The sequence below is a fragment of the Protopterus annectens genome, chromosome 2.part2, assembly GCF_019279795.1.
Source record: "Protopterus annectens isolate FY-2018-M chromosome 2.part2, PAN1.0, whole genome shotgun sequence".
Taxonomy (NCBI): Eukaryota; Metazoa; Chordata; order Ceratodontiformes; family Protopteridae; genus Protopterus; species Protopterus annectens.
In genome coordinates this window covers 1,038,513,606-1,038,521,197 of record NC_056730.1, presented here as the reverse complement: position 1 = coordinate 1,038,521,197, position 7,592 = coordinate 1,038,513,606, and positions in this window count along the sequence as shown.

Below are 7,592 nucleotides of genomic sequence, written 5' to 3'. Positions count from 1 at the left end.
TTGTTTTTTACAAAACTTTTTTTTGTGCACACATCCCGGGTCTGCTGTTCTTTCTACGACGTGCCATTTATGTCATTTTTACATTTTGTGCATATTTTCTTTGGACATTCTCGGTGCCTTTCCACATTGGCATATTGCACCTATATGATACCTGACTTTGACAGCCTTCCGCTACTCCTCCGGTATGTTTGGGTAAATGTAAACCGCTTTTTGGTTTACATTGCCGTGCTTACGCTTACGCCTCGCGCCACTTCGTGGATCGCTATTTGCCCTCATTTGCATGGTGCAATACCGCACACAGTGTGTTTTGCATACCTACGCCGGGGGCGGGGACGGTCCGGCGCACGCCGGTAGTGCACGTGGAATTCATTCATACCTGAATCATTAAGCAGCCATATTTGGCGTTATAACGCCGACGCTATGCTGGCGCCTGGCGCAAGGTTCATGAATCCCGGGGCTAATCTATAAAACAATGTTAGAATACTTAACTGTGGTGCTATCTGCTAAAAATGTGCAACCCACTCATCCTCCCCAGATGATCACAGACCATTATGAGATGTATCTTATTTATTGCCAAAGGTAGTCTGACCAAATATGTAAAACTTCACTTCTGGAAGACATCAGCACTTAATTTGTCACCTACCACCCCTCAAGGCTGCACAACAAGGCAAGCAAACTACTATGCAGGTTATTGTTATAATGCATAGAATTAGAAACACAATAAGATGAAAAACTAGCTTGTATTAAAAAAGACCCTTTAGCAATAGTGTTAATCATTAAAATATTGTTAGTCTTGTAATTCATAGTAGGTAAAGTCAGGAACATCTGTGCAGCTATGATATAGATTATCATTCACTCATCCTACAAATGTATTCATGCTTAAGACCATCTGCACCTTACACCTCTTTGGTTTGGTGGCTATTTAAAAGTGAAAAAAGAGCAGTGCCCTGCAAAGGCACTCAGGTTTGCAGTGGCCCTGCTGCCACTGATGCCACAACCTGCACCAGCACTATCCAATCTTATTTCTCTTCTACTAATTTGAGTTTTGTCTGTGTGGGGTCCAGTCCAGCGAATGCTATGGCAGTTTCTTATTCCATATCAGTGAAATCTGCTAGTTGCTAATACCTCTTTTAGTGCTATAGTACAGATTGGAAATTCAGCCTCATCATTTAGTTGGAGTCTGCTGCTTGGGGGGCTTTTAATTTGCTTTACAACAGTGGCCCTACTTTTGTTTTTCCCTGAGAAATTTCCTTCACCCTCTTTGGACTGAACTGACTTTTCTTCTGCTTCAGCTGCTCCACTAGATGTTTAAGGATTGTAATGGTGCACCACCTTCCATCTTAATATGTTTGCTTTATCTTCTGATGGATAATAAAAAGTTAGTGCTAGTGCCTCTTTCTGGACAATCAAAAGAGCAAGGAAAGAGTTTTAATGCTGGGACAGAGTCTTTCTTCTTACTGAAAAGGTCTATATTGTAATCTGGTACTATGGAAACAACAGCATCCCCACCACTGTAATTTTGGATCACATTCTGTGACCACACGGAGTACTTTTTCCCTTTATACATAATAAAGAAAGTGCACAGTAAAGTTTTTTGAAGATTAATAGGCACCCTGCTGTTAATGTAGTATGCCCTTTTGAACCTCAGGGGGCATTTTTTCTACAAGAGGATGGAGCTCCTGCCAAACGAAGGCCACCAGGTCATCCACTTCCATCTCTTCAGGCAGTCCAATTAATCTCAGGTTGCTACTGCACAATCTATTTTGCATATCATACATTTTGATCTCCAGTTATTTGTGCAAGTCTAGTAATCCCTCTATCTGATGAGATTGCACATTCAGTATGTAAAAGTGCACTAAGAGATCCTGATATTGCAGTCCAAACTTGTAATGGAGTGTGGTACCTTCAATCTTGGTTTCTGCTCCCATCATCTTTAATTGCTATTCATCATTTTTACCTTTTGTAGGTGGATGGTAAGGGTGGCAAAAAAACTTTGCAGTAAAGGATTATATGGGTTGCTCTTCTTGCCTCCTTCCATAGTCTTTCTTCTTGTATGTCCCCGGATCTCTTGATGAATTCACCATGCAGTCATATGTATGTGCTGTTATAACTACAAATATTCCTATCAATGTCTGTTTTGAACAAAGATGTCCAGCTTCAACATCAAGATAGCCAGATTGTCATCTACAATAGTTACTCAATCATCTTCTTAATGGTGAAATTCCTTGTAAATTCCTGAGCTGGTATGGCGTTTCTTTTCAGAACATCCAGACATGTGTGTGCCCCCAAAAGTGCTCTCCTGCTCATCTTATTTTAGCCAACAGCCTATGACTAACTTCAAGAATGATAATAGCTACTTCAGCTTTTTCCAGCACATCATTTAGTAAGTGCTGTTTATGCTCTTTTTCACATGAAAGCAATAGTTTTCATTTTTCTACCAGCATACTCTATGTAAATGTGATGTAACCACAGATCTAGAGCCAATATTCATGCATCAAATATGGATTACAGCTAACGTCTTATAATCGAATGCGAAAGAGCAAAACGTTAAAGTACTGAAAACTCTTAACATCATAAAATAATTAATTGAATGGCAAAAGTTGGCAAGTTTTGCAAACGTAATCAACCAAGGTGGGGGGCTTTGTCCCCTCACACCCCCAAAGTAGGGGGCTGTGCCTCCACACCTCCCCAACTATATATACAAACTCCAAGATCACACCACAGTAGGGAATAGAGCAAATTTACAAATTTTAAAAAAGGCTTCCTTCACTTACCTTATGCATCACAGTGCTTCCTGGTTGTTGGAAAACTATGGTCATTCAATGAATTATTTTATAATGTTAAGTGTTTTCAGTACTTTAATGTTTTGCTCTTTCATGTTTGATTATAAGACATTTGCTGTAATCCATATTCGGTGCACGGACATAGACCAACAGATCTACACTTCCCAGTAGTGTTTACATAAGAACCATGATTTTGCTTAGGACATATTTTCAATATTGTGTTAACTTTCATTTTTATATTACCATATTTCTTCCATTACTTCCTGAAATGGAATACACAAGACTAAATTTTTTAAAAGCACTCTGATTTTTGTTCTGTCTCTTTTTTTCTCTTTTTAATCCCTATATATTAACCTGACTTATTTATCCTTACAATTCTTCTTCCCTTCAATGTTACATCTTCCAACCAAATATTTCCTGAGATAAATGTAACAATGAATGTCTCTTTGCTGTCTTAGCTTAACCATTCTGATTTAATCTTCCTTATCGTATTAGTCATGTGAAGGTAATCTTTATATCATTTATTCTATCTCATTTAAATTTCTTAATTGCTTTGCAGTTACAGCTAAAGCTTTTCCTCTAGAACACAATTTTTATGCTAGATAGATGAAAATTGTCTGTCTTAATTTGCTAACTACAGTCAGAGAGTATTTCAGGCTCTGGGGAATTTTAATCCTCATATATGGTAACTGCCTTCAAGCAACATGCTTAGCACCATGTTACTTGGCATATTAGTCTAACCTTAGTCTTCATTAGTAATGTTTCATAGATGACTAGTCCAGGGTATAGAGGTTTTACATCCTGACATCTGTGGCTCTGTTGGACTTCAACAGATAGGGAGATAACAGCATTGATTCAATACAGTTTTAACTTCCAGTCCTTACTGTTGAGACATGATGATTTGTGACACACAGCTCAAACATGTCCTTTCAAATAATACCAGATGACTAGCTGAGAAGTTACAGTCATTATAGGTAACATATCACTATCCAAAACTGAGAATGCAGAAACCACTGCTAATTATTCTCATATTATTAAACCTTAAGTAATATTTATTGCAATTTTTGCACTTTGTCAACAATTTCAAAATTCCAACACTATAGCTTAAACCATTTTCATAATGAACAGTAAAACAAAATGGGTTTAATGACTATTAAATACAAATGAAAATTTCATTAATGGTACAAGGGACACATGACCTCATTTAATTGATGTGAGAAGTACATTTTTATTCACTAAGTTGCACAGATCAACAGTGGGAAATTTGCTGAATGCAAATCAATACATTAATTTTTCAGCCTCTTTGTATAGGAAGACCATCAGCAGGGATAGATGCCTCTCCTTCCTCTCACCTTCCACTCCCAGCATGTTGGTTTGCCTTATGTCTCTAAATTGGCAGAAGAGTCAAACCATCTTTAGGGGTTGAGGACAATGAAGCATACTGACACTGCATCGACTACTCCTTATTGCAGAGAGCAGTCCAAATGGATATGATAAGTCAGCAAGTAAAGGAGAGTATTATTGCCAAAACTGAATTCATTCTCAAGTCTTGGTGAATACCTTCATGAGGTGTACTCTGTTTTTCACAAAATCTCACCAAGACGACACTGATATATAGAATGCATTTATATAGCATATATCATGGACAGAAGTGGGTTAAAAATTCAAAAAGAGAGCTGGGTACACAAGACCCAGGATAAAAATGTGCCCAATCCTGGTAGGCACACTGGTGCCAGGACTGGAAAAGATGACAGTATAGAATCCTTTAAATATGGAAACATTCCTACAATGGGGCCAGGCTAGGCCCAGGGGGAAGAAAGCCCACCTGTTGTAGAAGGAAGTAGTCTGCAAAAGTCACAAAAACTGACAGGCCAAAGAAGATCCATAAAAACGATAAAGTGACTATTGAGGATAAGAAAGAAATTATGCATTGTTACTATTATGCAAAAAGCCCAAAATTTCCAGACAAAAGATATACAAAATGATTAAGAGAAAATTAGAGGAAAGAAATATTCTTCCACAGGAAAAACTGTCAGAAGCTTCAAAAGAAAACTTGTGTTCATTAATACAACAGATTTGTGAAAAACAGTATATAGATCAAGAAACGTTCTAATTGGAAAAAGAAGCATCTGAAGAAGTGAAAAAAATATAAACAACAAAACCGAGAGATATTTGAAAAGTATAAAAAAGAAATATGGACATGGGAAAGAAAGAAAGATGTGATATGCTGCATATGCTGCAATATTTATGCAAAGGAGAAAGCCAAATGAATCAATATAAAGAAGGCAGCCCCAAATATATTCAAAGAGAAATACAGGCAAAGGCATCCAGATATGGAAAATTTCACAATAAAAAAATAATATCACAAAGAGGTAGAAAAAAAGATTAGTAAAGTAGAAGTTAAAAAATAGAAGTTGAAGTTATGGAGTGCCTGCAATTTGAAGGATTTGGTGTAGAAGGTCTAACACAGGTCACATCACATCATAATGCAGTGAGTCACCAAAGTAAGGAGATGCAGGAAGATCAGGAGACATCTGAAGAAGAAATGCATACATGGGAAAGCAAAAGAGATTTAATCTGGTGTAATACTTATGCACAGGAGAAAGCAAAATTAAGCTATATAAAAAGAGCAGCACCAAAAATATTTGAAGATAAATACAGGTAAAGGAAACTAGACATGGAAAACTTTAAAATACAAGAAATAAGAAGACAAAGAGGAAAAGCAGAAAAGGAGATCAGTAATGGAAAAATTAAAGAAATAAAAACTGAGGTTATGGAGTACCTGCGAAGTGAAGAATTCAGTGCCAAAAATCTAATTCGGAAAGCACCACAACAGGATGGAGCAATGGATATTGCTCTGAAGCTCAGAAGCTTAATTGTATATTTTTAAAAGAATACAAAGAATTATTTGTAGTCCAGTTTGCTGTGTGAAACCTCCCTCCTGAGCCAGTTACCCAGCAGCCATATCCCCCTCCTACCCCATAATAAGCATCTCTGCTTTAACATTGTTTACTCTAGCTGAGTCTTACTTCTTCTTTTCCTCTATTTTAGTACTGCCTGTAGTTTTAACATTTGACTACTAGGTGGCTCTCTACACTAGGCTCTGTAATTTCTCCTAACTCCCACCTCACTTGTATTTCCTATAGTCCACCCTGCACCTTCTTCAGTGTATCTGACTCTACTCTATCTTGTCCTTCTCCTCCCTTCTGTTGTCTTTAGCCCAGCCCTATATACCTTGCCACTGTTTATCTTAAACTTGTGTTACCTCTTACCTGGAACTTCTAACTGCTCCACTATAATCTGCTGGTCACAGATTGACTCTGGGACCTCTTCCTTCATTTGCTCTAACCCGCTCCGTTTGCCCACAGGCTCACTCCACTCCCCAACCCTACCCCCAAATCCAACCCACCCCCACTACATCTCAGCTTATACCTCCTTGGCCACACCCCCACTCCTATAGACTATAGACTAACCTATCTTGTTACATACTTAACACTTAACTTCTAATTACTTAGTACCTCCCTTTATCTAACCCTCTCTATACAACCTCACCTATTACATTTCCTTACTACTCAACTTTTCATCCCACTGCATTAGCTTTCCTTTCACCTTAACATGCCTATCACTGCCATACCTAGAGTCTTTTACTTGTTCCTCTTTTTTATAATTCTTCCCTGTCTACTTATATCACATATCCTCACCAGTTATGAATACCTAAACCATACTAGTTTTCAACATCCCTTAAAACAAACAACTCCTCTCTCCCTTTCATCTCCACCAATTCATTGTAACAACATTTTCATCATCCTACCGTCTACCTCACTTTCATAAATTAACCCACATTAGGTACCTCCAGCTGTGAAAACCTAACTGTAATTTTTTCCAAACTCTTAAAACACTCACATACACCACAGCAACACCTACTTCTACATGGGGACATTTATCCTAATCCAGGCCCAGAAAACACCATCACTAATTCCCAATCATTCCATACCACCTCTGAAACCCCAATTAGTGGCCCCAACTCTCTTCTCATAGCTCACCTCAACATACATAGTTTCAACAATAAAATTGCACAGCTACATGCACTATTAGGTTTATATTATTTTGACATCCTATGTCTAACAGGGACTTGGCTCAAGCCAGTAACTCACAACGATGATATAATACCACCTGGATATAATATCCTGAGGTGAGATCGTCTAAACAAAAAAGGTGGTGGGGTAGCAATACAGTATAAATCTGAATTACAAATTACTATATTGGATACTCAACCTCCAACTCCTAACAATGCTGAAATCTTAATCACTAAGCTCCAGATTAATACAAATAAATCCTTATACATTATCTGTGCCTATATCCCTCCAGGTAATAACATTAATACTCTTGAAAATTCACTTAGTTGGTTGTCCACATCCTTCCCACAAGAAACAATACTCCTTGGAGATTTTAATATCGATTGGTATTGCTGTACTTCAGCCAAACATACTACTCACATAAACCTTTATGGCTTCTATCAAACCATCACCTCTACTACCAGAACCCACAAACCTAGCAATAAAACAAGTACCTTAGACTGGATATTAGTTAATAGTAATCCTCTCCTATATAAAACAGGTACATTGCCTGATGATATTAGTGACCACTCTCTTACCTTTATAACTAGACAAAAGACCACTATACCCAACCAAACTACCTTTAGGACTACCCAGAACAAGAAAAATCAAAACCCAGGCAGCTACCTAGCTGAGCTCAAAGCTTGCAACTGGTCACCCCTAAAATACCTACCTCTTGATGAAGCGGTGTCAT